Raw genomic sequence first — 17,084 nt, 5'->3', positions numbered from 1 at the left:
TATCAGCCACCACTATAGGTTCCTTCCTTGCCCACTCCGACATCGTATGATCTTACATCCATGGATAGTCCATTGTCATACTAGTGCCACTTTGCTTGTTGGGGATAGAATGCACCCTCGCAAGCCCTTAGTGAGGTGGGGTTTTAATACGTTCCTACAAACCTTCTTTTCTTTCCTCCTTGAAGAAACAGATCCTCCTCCCCTCCGGCCCTAAAAGCTGTCCGTCATACGGTAAGCCCTGCCTCTTCCGGGTCTCTTCGGCTGGGCCACTGCTTCCTTCTTTCTTGCTTGCTCTCTCTCTTTTGTGAGTTATAGCAACTGTTGCCTTGTGAATCAAGCGCCATAGTCACCGTAGTCCTGGTGACTGTTACTCATCAACAACATCTGCTCTTCCACCGCTTTCTATTTGCTTCCTAATCATCACCTACAGCAGCCACCACCAGCAAGAACAACAACACAGCTTTCCACGATTCAGGTGAATGTAACTGTTCTGTATAGACTTGCAATTCTACCTTTCTATTCCTTTCTTCTCCCCCCCTGCCTCCACCCCAGCTTTTACCTCCTCCCTCCTTGCAGCATCCAGGCTGGGACTGCTGCATTGGGCTTCGCTATTGATTGGGGGGGGGGGGCGGGGAGGAGGGAGAGAGAAAAGCCTCGAGCGCTTTCTCTTCCTCAGCCTTTCTTCCTTCCCAATTCATAATATAGGAAGAAACATCATTTCCAAAGGGGAAAAATTATGTAAATTGCCCTGTGGTTGTTTATTATGAAGAGTATTTATTTTTAAAAATTATAATTAGAAGTTATCTAACACGCTGCAGTACTTGTAGTGTTCCAAAGTATCTTGTACATCAATAGGGAAAGGCCTATGTTACCTGTAGTACACATTTAGAGATCCTTTAAAATTATCTTGAAGGTGTGATTAGTAGTTAATAGTAGAGGTTGAAGGGCTAACTGGTACTGTGTAAGATTCTTCAGTGCAATTAATTGTCATGTCTGGGTGTAAGTGTAATTTAATTTTTTAATTTATTTTATGGCTGTACCTCTGAATTCCTAACATTCTCTTCTCATCAACTAGCACTTTCATTTTATTTTAGAAACATATTTGTTCTACATGGAATGTTTGATGATATTATTTTTTCATGCACTGATTCAGAGCCTTTTTTAATTCTTCAGCTTGTGCTACTTGTAGAATTTAACCTGCTAGTATAGAAACGTCTAAGTTTTCAGTAAACTCAAAGGAGCTGTGCATATTTAGAGCACACAATGCTGTGTGTTTGTCTTACTTTCTTAGAAACATATTTGTTTCTGAAGAGCTAAAGAAATGTTGAATGTATAGTTTGAAAGGAATAAGAGCCATCTACCTGGCTATGCCTTCTTAATTAAGGTGGCCCTACCATGCCACGTTGCTGATCCATATGGTTTCTTGTCATTCAGTTTCTGTATCAAGCTGTATTATCTCAGTAGATGATTTAAAATAATTTCATAGTCTATTAACCCTAGCTTATACTGTGTTGGGAAGTGTACCTCTTCTTACAAAAAATGTACATGCTATCTTTCTCATGAGCATAGTGTCTTTTTGCTGCCTAATACAAGTTCTACATGGAAAAAGGAGAGAACATATCTACTATGGGTTTTAACCTATTTTTAAATTACTTTAAAAGGAGAAAAACATGGATACCATGTAACTATCTAGTTTTTCACCACCCCTTAGCCACATAAATCCCATATGTATTTCCTCTATAATTGCATTACTCGAATTTACTCTTTCTCATTTAGTGCCACGATGAAATGTTTAATTGCCTCTTACACCCATATTTACATGGCACAAAATTAGGATATTTTTATCTTCAGTGATTCTGTTTTGTTTTGTTTTATCACATTATGAATACTTTTGAATTAAACCTAATTTTGAGCTAACTGTAAAGTAATATTGTATCAGGAAAATAATGATTCAATTTTTAGAATTGCTGTTTACTAACATGCAGATACAAGTCCATGAAATGGAAGAAAAAATGCTGTATTTTTAAAGGGATATTTGAAATACAGATAATGGGGGAAGCTAAAGAACAGCCTTGGAACATTTTCCTAGAATCATAAAATGGTTTTGGTTGGAAAGGACCTTAAAATTATCTAGTTCCAACCCCACTGCAATGGGCAGGGACAGCTTCCAATGGACCAACTTGCTCAGAGCCCCATCCAGCCTGGCTTTGAACACTTCCAGGGACGGGGACATACACAACTTCCTGGGCAACCTGTTCCAGTGTCTCACCACCCTCACAGCAAAGAATTTCTTCATAATATCCAATCTGAATTGGCCCTCTTTCAGCTTAAAGCCATTGCCCCTTGTCCTATTACTACATGTCCTTGTAAAAAGTCCCTCTTCAGCATTTCTGTAGCCCCCCTTTAGGTACTGGAAGGGGCTATAAAGGTCTCCCCAAAGCCTTCTCCAGGCTGAACAAGCCCCAACTGTCTCAGTCTGTCTTCATAGGAGAGGTGCTCTAGCCCTCTGATATTCTTTGTGGCCTCCTCTGGACTTGCTTCAACAGATCCACATCTTTCTTGTGCTGGGGGCTCCAGAGCTGGATGCACAACTTCAGATGGGGTCTCACCAAACCAGAATAGAGGGGGAAAATCACCTCCCTCACACTGCTGCCATACCTCTTTTGATGCAGCTAGGACACAGTTGGCTTTCTGGGCTGCAAGCACACATTGCTGAGACATATTAAGACTCTCATCCACCAACAGCCCCAAATCCCTTTCCCCAGGGCTGCATTTAATCCATTCTCTGCCCAGACTGTACTTGTACTTGGGAGTGCCTCGACCCAGGTGCAGGATCTTGCACTTGGCCTTGTTGAATTTCATGAGGTTTGCACAGACTCACCTTTCAAACCTGTTAAGGCCCCTCTGGATGGTATCCTGTCCCTTCAGCACATCACCTGCACCATACAGCTCGGTGTCATTGGCAAACTTGCTGAGTCCCACTCAGTCCCACTGTCCATGTTGCTGACAAAGATATTAAACAGCACCAGTCCCAATACAGACCCCTGAGGAATGTCACTCGTCACTTCTTTCCCCTTGGACATTGAGCCACTGACTGCAACTCTGAGTGTGACCATCCAGCCAATTCCTTTTCCACCAAGTGTTCCATCAATCAAATCCATGTCTCTCTAGTTCCCTTGTCCACCATTTTGTTGATTTTGTTTCTTGATGAGTTAAACTAAATGCCAGTCTTGAAAACTTTTTTGGATCAACATTTTCTTTGCTTTTGCAATTTATGTTTTAGTCCTACTATGTTTTTTTATTATTGCTGATAATTTTTTTCTGGTACTGTACATATTATAATTCTGTTTTCTCTATCTGCTGTTGCTGGGTTTCATTTCTTCAATATGGTTCCTTTTTGCAGAATTGTTTCCGATCCACTATTCTTTCCTTTTCCTTGTTAGACGTTTCACTTCCACATGGTTTAATGTTTCAGTTTACTTGAGGTAGGGGGGTGTGTCAAGGCTGGGAAGTAATGTATATTAGACATTTCTGACGTATATCCAGCTTAGCTGCAGAGATAGCCTGCAGTTGCTCTTTTATTAATCTGTTTTCTTTTGAGGTGTAAATGTTACCTGCTTCATCTCAATATACACAGAATTGACATTTAAAATTTATTTTGAAGAAGATTCCTTCAGACAATTGCAAATTACTAGAAAGAACACTTATTCAGCAGTTCAGGATTTGTTTTTCACACCAGAAACCTGAAGATCAGTTAAAACATCTTCAAACATATTGTGAAAATAATCATATGGAGGAATTTGCCTTTTTGTCAAATTGGAGAATCTGAGGAATTTTTAAAATTATTTTTTTAGATAATATAGAAGTGTGCTTGATTGATATCTGCTTAGGTTTCTGCAGAACATATTAAAGCCTCATTCCTTTGTGATATAGTAGTGCTTCTGTGTCTGGCTTGACATCTCTTGGTGTAATAACCCTTTACTACATTAAATTTACCATTTAAAAATCAGGTATTTACTGGTATCTATGTATACATTTAAATACAGGTGATTGAGGTGGTGTTTTTTTTTAAACATGCCCTGTTCTTGGAATTGCAGAGAAGGTAATTTTCTTGAAGGTTCTGGGTGTTTGGCACTATGCCAGCTGAAAAAAGAATAAATTTAGTAAAGATACAACAAAATGAAAACATACTCATGTTGGAAAATGTTCAAGAGACTTAAGTGTAGATGGCAATATTTATTTCATTTTGGGCAGATATCTATCATGTATATGTAAAACAGGTGTTTATAGAGATTGAGCATGTTGCCCTGATTTTTAAAGTTTTTCTAAGCCTTCTGATGTTTACATTCTTGTAACAAACTTTTTCACACACTTTATGTAAATAACTTATTGTTTGGCATTCTTTTCTGGAGGAGGAGAAATTTGATGGACTGTTGGTTTGTCCAGTGTCATTGGAGAGGTGGCACTGTCACCCTCCAATCCACTGTCACTTTTGGAAAACTATAAATTTTGGAGTCAGAAATTAAAAATTCTCTTATTACCATCAGAAAGCTGCGTGTCCGTGTCGTGTTATTTTGTGTCCTATAGCGACATGAGCATATGAACATCTACATGTGTGTCAAAGCCTGGTCTATGTACTTGCATCAAGTACTTAAAAGTTTGATGCTGAGAAGTGAGGGAGGGAGAAGAAATTTGAATGGAAAAGACTAAAGGGAACATTGAACTTAGTATGTACTGTAGAAACATTTCACAGATGAGGAAGATACTCAATAGTGAAGGGGGAAATGTTGGTTTAATCTTGGTAGGGTCTGATTCTAGTTGAATTTCTTCATGTGAAGAATACTTATTTAACCAAGCCATCTCACCAAACTTAACAGATTGATGCTCTATCCTTTTCTTATATAAACAAACCTATATGTCTGCAGAAGTTTAGTTGCATTCAAGAGACTGTCTTATGGTACTAATGAAATGTTACTTATTGAACAATTGAAGTTGGACAGCATTGCAACTGCTCTTTGCTAAATCCCTCCCGTCTCTAGAGTATCCTTGAGCAACACAGAAGGAAACATTTGCTCTTAGTAGAAACTAGATCTAACAAAAACCAAGACTGTAAAGTGGAGTTCAGATGATTATTAGCTAGTTTTTAAGTACAGCTATTTTTACAGTATAAATATCTAGATGTCTTTAACTGTAGCTCTGTAGATAAAATATTTTAGACTGTTTTCTAAGCTGTTTTCTCTCACTTTTGAGATCACAATCAATAGGATAGCTTTTAATTTTGCAGTGATCTGTCCTTGAAAGTAATTATAAGTAGTGAATACTGTACTTATGTCTCCATATTAATCTGTCTCTGTTGAGCAAAATAGGTGCTTGATTCAGGATTCTGACTTTCCTCTGTGTTCTTTACAAGGCTAAATCCTAAAAGTGCAGGAAATCATGGAATCATCATGGTTTGGGTTGGAAGGGACTGGACCTTAAAGATCATCCAGTTCCAACCCCCCTGCCATGGGCAGGGATACCTTCCACTAGACCAGGTTGCTCAGGGCTCCATCTAACCTGGCCTTGAACACATGCGGATATGGGGTGTCCACAGTTCTCTGGGCAACCTGTTCCAGTGCCTCACTAGCCTGATGAAGTAATTTTTCTTTATGGTTTCTTTTATAAGCTCACTAGGCAAAAAAAAAGAAAAAAAGGTTTGGCTTGGCTTTGAGGTTTAACAAGTCCAAGTGCTGGGTCTTGCACTTTGGCCGCAAAACCCCCCTGCATTGCTTCAGGCTGGGGACAGAGTGGCTGGACAGTGCCCAGGCAGAAAGGGATCTGGGGGTACTGGTCCACAGCCAACTGAATATGAGCCAGCAGTGTGCCCTGGTGGCCAAGAAGGCCAATGGCATCCTGACCTGTATCAGGAATAGTGTGGCCACACTGACTGAATGAGAGGACACAGTGTTAAGCTGCTCCAGGGGAAGTTTAGGCTGGACATTAGGAAAAACTTATTCACTGAAAGAGTGACTGGGCACTGGAATGGGCTGCCCAGAGAGGCGGTGGAGTCACCGTCCCTGAAGGTGTTTAAAAAACAACTTAATGTGGCACTCAGTGCCATGGTTTAGCTGATAAGGTGGTGTTAGGTCATAGTTTGGACTTGATGATCTCAGAGGTATTTTCCAACCTAGTTAATTGTGATTCTGTGATTTGCTTTAGAAAAAATACTGCAAGTTTATGAAATATGGAGAAGAAACAAAATACCAGTTACAAAAGCAGTTGTCATTCATGAATGCTCTCTTAGGAAGAAATTTTTCTGTCCCCCCTTCCCCCCAACTTCTTGCTTTCAAAGGAGTCTTCATTTTGTTATTCTTTTTTGAGGTCCCTGTAGAAAACCTTGACCAAGTAGTATTAAATGTTTTGAGATGCACAAACTGGGTGTTGTATAGACTAGTTATCTCATCTTTTTTGATAACACATGCTTTTATTCTTGTGTTCCTAAAGAAATAATTTCTGTGATAGTGCCCTCCATCTTATTTGAAAGGGGTAGAGGTTTCAAGAACACAGATTTCATCAGAATAATTATATGGGGAAAGGTAAGACTAAATTTATGATACTATTGAAGAAAATGCAGTCAGTTCTCAGGTTTTATATATTTCATTTGGCAATAAACATCTGGCCAGTCAGCAAACATCCACACCTTATACTCTGTTGTAATATGGATACAATTGAAGAGCAAAAGGCATAGGCCAGATTACCTCTTTCCTATAGATGTCATCAATCATGCTACTTTTGAACAATTTATAGGAGAAAAGCCATATTGTTAATTTATTAGCCATTTCTTCAGTCTTCTTCAGTGGATTTGCAAAAATATTATTGAAAAAACTGATCCTGTAGAGGTATTTTTAGGTATGCAATTTGGCCTGCAGAATCTTCAGGAATAAAAATAATGAATAAAACCAGAAAAAGAGTTTGACAAAAACAACTTGGAGTCAATATGAAGCTTTTATTGATGAGTGTGATGTCATGATATAAAATATTATTTTGATCAATTTGGATCAGCTGTCCCAGTTGTGTCCCATCCCAACTCCTTGAGCATTCCCAGTCTACTTGTTGGCATGGCAGTATGAGAAACAGAAAAGACCTTGGTGCTGTGTAAGCACCTTTCATCAATAGCTGAAACATGGATGTGTTATCAACACTCTTTTAAATCACAAATCCAAGACACAGAACCATACAAGCTGCTGTGAAGAAACTTAATATTATCCCAACCAAAACCCAGTGCAACTGTAAAATCTGTTAGTGTAAGCTTTTAATAAGAGATCTGTCAGTGTGGGGTGGCTATTTGAGTAGACTTTTAAGCTCTTTAGCAAATTTGTCAGAAATGCATAAGGAGGGCTATAGATTTATTAGTGCTTCTTAACCTGAAAGCACCACATACCTTTTAGGTTGCACAGCAACTGACTCCTAGCAACAGTAGCAGATTGAATTTTTAAGAGCGACATGTCAGATGTAATAATAAAGCAAGAGTACAAGCAATTGTAATGGTTTTCTTTTCATAATAAACTAGTTTGAATTTAAGGAACTTTTTGTCCCTCCAAAATAGGAAGTCTCCTTCTCCACTGACCTTGGTGTCTCCATGTTCTTTCCTCACGTTCTCCCCTCCTCCTCTTCTCTGGGGAGAAAAAAAATGTGTGTGCCCCACTTCTGGCACCAAAACAAATAAAGCTGTTTAGAATGAGAGTGGCTGTCAGGTTTTGGTGTGGGGGTAGGATTTTTTTTTTCTAATTTCCTTTTTTTTTCTAGCATAATACTATGAGATAAAACAGAAAATAAAGAATCAATAAATGGAGCATTACATAAGAAATTTAATGCATGCTTTAGGAGATTTGTAAATTTCAACTTCTCTTGTAAATTAATTAATTGTAGGATTTCTTAAAAGTCACCAGCTAAACAAATAAACAAATGTTTTGGAAGGAATCAAAATTCTTTTACTTCAGAGTATAAGTCAAACTAATGGAGTTAGAAAGAGATCTCCTCTGAACAGGTTATTCCATAACTGCCTACTGTAGAGATGCTTGTGTCTATGTGAAGTTTGCAAAACTCATTTAGTCAATTTTTATGTTCCAAAATATAGATGGTCAGTGTTTCATTGTTTTTATTTTTTTTCTGTTGTCTTCTCTTGGTTCAGCTAACAAATATTCTGGGACAATTTTTCTAACTTTTTTTGAGATGAATGTTGATATAAAATCCTATATTGATTTTTTAAAATTTTATTTGCCAAACACAATAAAATCTACTATTTTAAATCAAACTCTAACCTTTTTCAAAAAGGTTTGTGAAATTCTTGTGAAGATTTGTATAAAAGTTACCGACGGACAAATTTACTCTGTCACACCAGTCTGTCAGTATGACCATAGCATCTCAAAAAAAACTCACTTCCTCTCAAACCACGACACTGTTTTACCCTTTAAAATCCTTTGTGTTAAAGGTGTGAAAAAGGTAGAAAATATGTGGGCAGGTAGGTGGTATGGAGATGGAATGAGACAGAGAAATACAACATGCCTCTCCATGGGCTCCTCTCCATGGGCCACAGTTCCTGCCAAGAGCCTTCTCCAGCATGGGCTTTCCATAAGCTCCAGCGTTCTTTGGGGCATATCTACCTGTTCCACTGTCATCCTTGCCACAGGCTACAGGGGTATCTCTACTCTGGTGCACCTTCTCCCCCTCTACTTTCACTGATCTTGGTGTCTGTGGGGTTGTTTCTCACATTCTTCCCCTCCCCCCTCCCCCCCCCCCCTTTTCTCACACTGCTGTGCAGTGATTTTGCCCTTTCTTAAATATGTTATCACAGAGGTGCTGCCAGCTTTGCTGATTGGTTCAACTTTGGCCAGCGGTGAGTTCGTTTTGGATCTTGTTAGTTATCTTGTTATCTTGTTTGGACCTTTGTTAGTGTCCTGGGTTGACTATATAATGCTTTTATCCTCAATCGTCTGCTCTGTTTATGCTGAATAATAAGTTTTGCACCTTTAAGACTTGTTCCAGAGAGTGAAGGGGGGAGAGAAGAAGCACGCAGTTTGTTTTCAGACACTGCACTCACTCCTCCACATTGCTGCTCCTGGACTGTTGTTGTCTGTGGATGGACAGACAGCAGGACAGAGCTCTTCTTTGTTTTAGTTCGTTTTAGCTAGCTGAGGCAAAGAAGTTCCCTGGACTGTGGGGGTTTTTTTCCCTTTTCTTTGGACCTGTTTAAACCTGCTCTAGACTGAGCACCCAGAAGAGCACTGGCAGCTTGCACCTGTGGCCCACTGGGCTGGGCCTGGGCTGCGACATTTCCAGCACCGGAGGGACTGATAAGAGACTGAGTGAGCCAAGCTGCAATCCAGGGAGGGGACTTTTCTGAGTTTGTCATCTCTTTTGGAGCAGCAAGAGGTTTTATTGTTAATTATTGTTTAGGTTTTAGTGTTTAATAAACAGTTTTTTCCACTTTTCTTCAAGGAGATGTTTTTTCCCGAATTGGTTGGGGGAGGGGCCAATTGAATCTGCTTTTCTAGAGGAACCCCTTTGGGGGTTCTCTCCCAAATTTGCCCTGAACCAAGACAGTTAGGCACAGGGGCAGCCCCTGATCTTTCTTCACAAAAGCCACCTGTGCAACCCCTTGAGGTCTGAACACTAATGAAGTCTGACAACATGTTATAAAACAAAGCTTTATTGAAGCAGTAAGAAAGATGAGCAGTGATGTGCCCATATGGCACAATCACCATTAGCAAACATAGGTTCATAAGTGATGTCATAATTCTGGTGGACTGCCAGGTACACTAGATGGCTGGGTCATCTGACAGCAACTGCCAATCATGCAATTGCCTTTTGAGTGTGGGTAAAATTTGTGCCTTCCATTGACTCCACCATGTTGCATTCCACTCCTAAGAGGAAGGGAGCACCCAGGATTTGTAGATGCCCGTGGTTGAAAAGGAATGACAAATATCAGCAAGTCTGAAAAAAACTTACCAAGTTTTCTTAGTAAATTATAAACTTGGCATGTAAATTGGTATAAGTTAGTCCCTTATCTTCTAGTAGCAAGAAAAATAAAAGAGAGAAGATGGAGAGAAAGATAAATAGAGAGGTCAGATAGGAGAGGAAAGGAGATCACTGGTCCTGGGTCCAGCATTAATCTGGCTGACAGGGTGTCCGGGTCCTGGGGGAAGCCACACAGGCTTTGTGAGGGTACCTTTTTATAGATAAGTTTTCCCCACACCAGAGATAAGTTCCTTGCTTTCTATGCAAATTAGTCATCGTACACAGTTGGTTGTTCTGGACCTTTCTGGAAATGGGTTGAAGGGCTTTGGGGGTCTTTGGTGGTCTCATCCCCCCTCTACTGGTCTTGCTCATTACTTGACCTCATTCCTGCCCTTGCTCTGGAGTGTGTTGTACTTATCTCCAGGAGCTAGAACAAGGATGTTTGTCCTAGAAAAGTGCTGCCCTACCTCTGCATGGCTCCTTTTCCAGCTACATCCTGCTCTTTTTTGCCCATTTGCACAGTGTGCTCTTATGCAATAATCCTTTTCTGGCTTCCTGGGTATTAGTGTTTGAGACATACACATTAGCTCCTTATCTTCTGGGCTTCTACACACCAGTGGTGGTGTGATTTTAGAGAATCATACTTTACATGAAAGATGTGGGCAGCATCCTGCCTGCGCTTCTGATACTGGTCAAGAAGGAGGGTATCAGGAAGCAGGATGTCACCTCCCCCAACTACCAAAATCTTGCCATGTAAATCTTGTTTTGTTTTAAACCACTCATTAAATGTAATGAGGCTATTTCATTTCTTCATATGCCCTTGATAGAGAGATAGAGATAGAAATCCATATAAAAGAATGTCTTGCATGCCATAAAGCTTTATTTTATGACATAAAACCAAAATAAAAGGTGGAAATTAAGAAACCATGCAGATGCTCGCTTGACCCCCCCTCTCTCCTCCCCAACCCAGTGGAATGGGGAAGAGAATCAGAAGTAAAACTTGTATGTTGAGATAAGAACAATTTAATAATCAAAAATAGAGTAAAATACAATAATAATCACAAATAATAATACTGATAATAAAAAGGAAACAAGTGATGCACAATGCAATTGCTCACCACCCACTGACCAATGTCAGACCCCCTTCCCAAACCCAGATCATCTCTCCTTCTGGGTAACTCCTCCCAGTTTATATACTGGGCATGATGTTTTATGGTGTGGAATATCCCTTTGGTCAGTTTGGGTCCACCTGTCCCGGCTGTGCCCCCTCCCAGTTTCTTTTGCAAACCTCACTGGCAGAGCATGAGACAAGAAAAAACTCCTTGACTTAGGATAAACACAACTTAGCAAAAAACAAACCATCAGTGTGTTATCAACACCATTCTCATTCTGAATCCAAAACACAGCACTGTAACGGCTACTGAGAAGAAATTAACTCGCTCTCAGCTGAAACCAGGACAATGCAAAAGGGTTTAGCAGTACTTAATCATGGAAGAATTTACATTTATGAAGTGATTCAGTAGGGTTTACTACAATTGCAACAATGACTTAATTATAGATTTGAGATAGCAACATTTATACCATAATCAATTCACATGCACTCGGACAGATGTATGCATCTATATGTGCAAAGGTACCTGTTAAAAACTCCCCTTGAATTCAGTGAAATATGCCAAATCCCTTTGTGTTCTCAATGAGCAAGGGTTATACCTCGAGGAGTGGGGGGGTGTCAGCCTAAGCCTCATTATCAGCAATGGTCTTTCAACTATTGCAAACTTGAGGGTTCATGAGCTCTGAGAGGCATCCCACTCAGAGGGATGTGCTGGCACAGCCTACTGCAGTCCAGGAGAGCTCAAAGGGCCTTTATAGGGTCACAAGATGATTTGCTTTAGTCATCAGTAAGTTTTCATCCTGGCCATAACCTAAGTTGGTAACTACTGGACATTTTTTCAAGCCTATAACAATGTAACAATGGTACTATTTCACTTATTCAGGTAAATAGTGTTCCAAGGCTATCAGGGGATAACTGATTATCCCTTTTTCCCCACCTTGGTCAGGCAACTGATGTTCCTGATACGATCAGTGTTGTTCCCACCTTTACCATGCAAGAGTATTGTAAAATCAGGCGATCCCCTGACAAAGGAAATTATTGGCATCTGAGTCCGTGGCCTTGGAATGCTGAACACTCGCTTTATTAAAACTATATTATATTACATTACAACTATATTAAAGAGATACATACTATACTATATCATACTTACTTACTAACTTCTAACTACTGAAAAACTCGTGACTGTCAGCGGACAGTCCCGACACCCACACGTGGATCCAATTGGTCAATGGATCAAGACACCATCACCAGAATCCAATCAAGTGATCACCTTTGGTAAACAATCTTCCAACACATTCCACATGTTCAAAAACACAGGAGCAGCAAATGAGATAAGAATTGTTTTGATTATTCTTTTCTCTGCTTCTCTCTGTTCAGAGGACATGTGAATACCACACAAGAGCTCCTGGTCAAGGGATGCTTCACTACCCCACTGGTTTGATCAAGGCTTATTGGGAGGTCCTGAGATCTGTTTGTATTTCAATATCAAAATAATTACAAGTGTGAATAGTAAAAAAAAAAGTATGGAAAAAGACAAATGTTACGCTCATCTTCAAGTTAAATGAGGATGAGGAACTGGAGAACTACAAGTTTGTCAGTCTTACCGAAGTGCATGGGTAGGTTATGAAGGAAATCCTCTTGTTAATTGTTTCCAGACACATAAAGGACAAGAAGGTGTTTGGGAACAGCCAGCATGGATTTACCAAGGCAAACTAGTGCCTGACCAACCTAATAGCTTTCTGTGATGAGCTGACTGTGTTTGTGTCTCAAAGGGGAGAACAGTAGATGTCACGCCTTTTACTTTAGCCTTTGACATGGCATCTCATGGTAACCTTATGGCCAAATTGGTGAGATATTGATTGGATAAGTGGACAATAAGGTGGGTGGAAAAACTGTCATGGCCTGCCTGGCTCAAAAGGTGTTGAGTAGTGATACAAAGCCTAGCTGAGAACTGGATAGCAGTGTTGTCCCTCAGGGATTGATACTGGGGTTGATAGTGTTTAATGCCTTTTTTAGTAATCTGGACAGTAGAATGGAGTGCACCCTTGACAAGTTTGTGGGTGACAGTCAATTGGTATGTGTGGTCAGTATTCTGGAGGGCAGGGCTGTTGTTCAGAGGGACCCCGACAGACTGAAGAAATAGGCTGATCAGAATGTCATGGAGTTCAACAAAGGGAAATGCCAAGTCCCATGTCTGGGCTGAAATAGCCCCATGTACTGGTACAAGCTGTGAGCCTACTGGCTAGAAAGCAGCCTTGCAGAAAAAGAACAATCTGGGGGTGCTGGTGGGCAAGAAGTTGTACACAAGCCAGAAAAACATGCCCTTGAGACAAAGGCAGCCAAAAGCATCCTTGGCTGTATTAGCAAGAGTGCAGCCAGCAGGTCCAGGTGATGCCTTATGAAGGCTGACCTAGAACAGAGGCTAGACAGAGTTAAAGAATAAAGTAGGTATTTATTAGAAGGCCTCAATGGATACACCTTGGGCAGTACAAGAGCCCAGCCAGGGCTACACCCAAGATGAACCCAAAATGGTCACAACATGGACGACCGGTCATGGGGTCTCACACTTTTATAAGTTCTGGTCCATTAGCATATTGGAGTTAATTGTCCAATTACAGCTTTAGCTTATGAAGTCCCATCCTTCTTGTTTTTCTTTCTTCAGTCCACCATTGTTTATGCTCTTGGGCCTGAAATTTGGATCATTTGTGCTTGGTCCCCAGCTAGAGAAGGAATTGTTTTGTCTACCTACTCTGTGAAGAGAGCTTACTATCCCCTAATATGAACTACACACCAAAGCAGCACAGAATCAGAAAAATAAAAAAGCTAAAACCTGAGACGTCACAGGGAAGTGATCCTTCCCCTCTATTCCATGCTGATGAAATCTCATCTGGAATCCTGTGTCCAGTCTTGGGCTCCCAGTATATGACAGAGAGAGATTTGAGCAAGTCTGGGTCTGAAGCACGTGACATGAGGAGAGGCTGAGAGAACCGGATTTGTTCGGCCTAAGAAAGAGAAAGCATGGAGAGACCCTATTGCTGCCTTTCAACTACCTAATGGGAAGGTGTAGAGAAGATGGAGCCAGATTCTTCTGGGAGGTGCACAGTGAAAGGACAAGAGGCAATGGACACAAGTTGGAACAGGGGAAATTCTGACCTGATATTAGCAAAAGTTGCATAGAAAGGGGGGGAAAGAATGTGTTTCAGGAGGCATTAGGTAGCATGTTTTCAGTCTCCCTATCATCTATTAAAAAAACCCCAAAAACCAAAGAAATTTGTACCAGCCTAGCCACATGTTTTTGGTTTTGTTTTTTTTAAAGAAAGGTAAGTTTTTTATTGTGGCCATGGATTCCGGTGTTAAGAATATTTATTGAAACTGGTTAGGAATTTATTCTCTTCAGTGTTATATAGGAATCTCAACTATATTTAAAATTATTCCTGAAAATGAAGCAACCATAAGCAGGATCTGAAATTCTTGGTAATAATCTAAACAACATTTCAGTCTTATTTTCAGTTAAAATTACTTCCTGACACACATTCTAGATATAGATGTTTTCTGATTCTACTTAACATGACACTCAGGAAACCTATTTCTAAAATTGAATTTTGAGTGGAAAACAGATATGTATTATTGCCATTTGATCACAACACAAAACCAAAAAGAATGAATGCAGATTAGGACAGTTTTCAAGTAGGTGATTACACGACACCTCAAAATCAGCATATATAGATGTGTATTTCTTGATGCCTACCACTAAGAATTCATTGCAAAGTTTAGAAGTGAAGTTTGTGCAACATTTGGCTGAAAAAAGGCCCAGCTGAAAAGGATCCAGGGGTGCTGGTTGACAGCCAGCTAAACATGAGCCAGCAGTGTGCCCAGGTGGCCAAGAAGGCCAATGACATCCTGCCCTGTATCAGGAATAGTATGGCCAGCAGGACTAAGGAAGTGATTTTTCCCTGTACTGGGCACTAGTGAGAGTGCACCTTGAGTACTGTGTCCACTTTTGGGTCCCTCACTTCAAAAACGACATTGAGGTGCTGGAACGAGTCTAGAGAAGGGCAAGAAAAATTGGTGAAGGGTCTAGAGAGTAAATCATATGAGAAACAGCTGTGGGAGCTGGGGTTGTTTAGTCTGGAGAAGAGGAGGCTGAAAGGAGACCTTATCGCTCTCTACAACTACCTGAAAGGAGGTTGTAGCAAGATGGCGATTGGCCTCTTCTCCCAAGTAACAAGGGATAGGAAAAGAGGAAATGTCCTTAAGTTGCACCAGGGGAGGTTAAGATTGCATAACTGCTGTTATAATTTCAAATATATGCCTGTAGAAAATCTGTTGAACATCTCATTCCTAATTACTGGCAGAGACAGAACAATGCCTAGACAATAGCTATGCAAAACTTGAAGCTCTATGATAAATGCTTATTTAATTTGGATCACATCTTTCATTTTACTGTGACACTAAGCAGTGTTGGGAAATATAAAAAGGTCAGAAATTACCAACAAAATAATACAACAGCTGAGATATTAGCATCCTTTCAGGTAGTTGTAGAGAACAATAAGGTGTCCCCTGAGCCTCCTCCAGAATAAACAACCCCAGCTAACTTAGTTGCTCCTCATATGACTTACTCGCTAGACACTTCACCAGCTTTGGTGCCCTTCTCTGGACACACTCTAAGACCTTGATTTCATTCCTGTATTGAGGGGCCCAAAACTGAACACAGTATTTAAGGTATGGCCTCACCAGTGCCAAAGAACAGGGAGATGATCACTGCCCTAGTCTTGCTGGCCACACTATTTCTGATACATATCTTCCACTTCCCTTACTGCTGCTTAGTTAATATGAACAGGAGCTTGAACAGGGAAGACATTTACTGGAAAATTAAATTTTGTATAGAAGAAATCTGGTGGTGCATGGAAGCAGATACCAGGGAGGGATAGGACCATTGGACTGACTTTGAATAGAGAATGGAAATATGAGAGACTGGAGTTCTGATAAATACATACCTTAGGTGAAAGTGGAAAAAGAAGAAAGGGTGAACAGGATCAAAATCTTCAGAAAAGGGATAGGTGAAGGAGGGTATGAGAAATGTTAATTCTATGTACAATAGAGAGATTATTATCAAATATAACAATTATTTGGTTTTGACTAAAATGTTGCAAAATAATTTTTAATGAAGTTTCTTTCTTCAAAATTGTGGTTTTTTACCTTTCTTTTTCCTGCTTTTCCTTTCTTTTTGTTTTTCCTTTTTTTTTTTTTTAATTGTCATGATGTACAGTAGTGTATTTTGTATGGTTCCCTCTAGTGGTTCTCACTTTTAATTTGAAAGGAAAGTCCAGAAATGAGGGTGTAATCTGGAGATCTATGCTAAGTTCCCTGCTGTGTTACAGATTGGGTGTGTGGTCTGTAGCAAATTATTTGGGCTCAGATAATCAAAGATAATCAGGGACCTAATTCCTCTTAGCTACTCTTTGATTGCAATTTTCAAGTATATGAAAGTATGCAGGGGTTTTTTACTTTGTTAATACCCTTTATATGATTTTATATTTGGTTCATTCTCTGGTATATACATTAGTCAAATTAAAAGGAAAATAACTGGAATTTCTATACTTTTTGTCAAATTGTCTCTCCTGTCTTCAAAACTTGCAGGGGAAAAAAGGGTTTTGAGTTCCATTGGGAATATCACATTTGAAGAAAATATTTTGTTCATACTAAATTGACCATGTTTTAGTGAAAAATAAAGGAAAGAATACTGTCACATAAAAGGGGGGTTTTCCTCGAACCCTTTATGTTTGATCAGTCTGTCAACGCCCCAAGAAAGACAAGACCCTTGCATCTGACCAGTCTGTCAACGTCCTGTTATGGGGACTCCACTAAACAGTCTACTGTATTGAAGAACATACATCAACATCAAATTGGAGTAAATTCCTTTATTTCAGTTTGCAAGGAGAGACCCCCTTCTGGATCTCCCTACTCATAGTTGGGT

The 17,084-nt window shown here is 39.9% G+C and overlaps 1 protein-coding gene across 1 annotated transcript in view; it reads left to right on the top strand.

Annotated features, from left to right (window-relative positions):
• The first annotated feature begins 267 nt into the window (after positions 1-267).
• LOC136568518 (transcription factor RFX3-like) overlaps positions 268-17,084 on the top strand; it is a 212,079-nt gene continuing 195,262 nt past the window's right edge. Inside the window, exon 1 of the mRNA XM_066568526.1 lies at positions 268-475. The gene's annotated coding sequence lies outside the window, so the exon portion shown is untranslated. The remainder of the gene's footprint in view (positions 476-17,084) is intronic.

Source organism: Molothrus aeneus, chromosome W (assembly GCF_037042795.1).
Source record: "Molothrus aeneus isolate 106 chromosome W, BPBGC_Maene_1.0, whole genome shotgun sequence".
NCBI classification, from domain to species: domain Eukaryota; kingdom Metazoa; phylum Chordata; class Aves; order Passeriformes; family Icteridae; genus Molothrus; species Molothrus aeneus.
The sequence above is the reverse complement of the archived record's forward strand: the minus strand, read 5'-3'. Positions and strand labels throughout refer to the sequence as shown.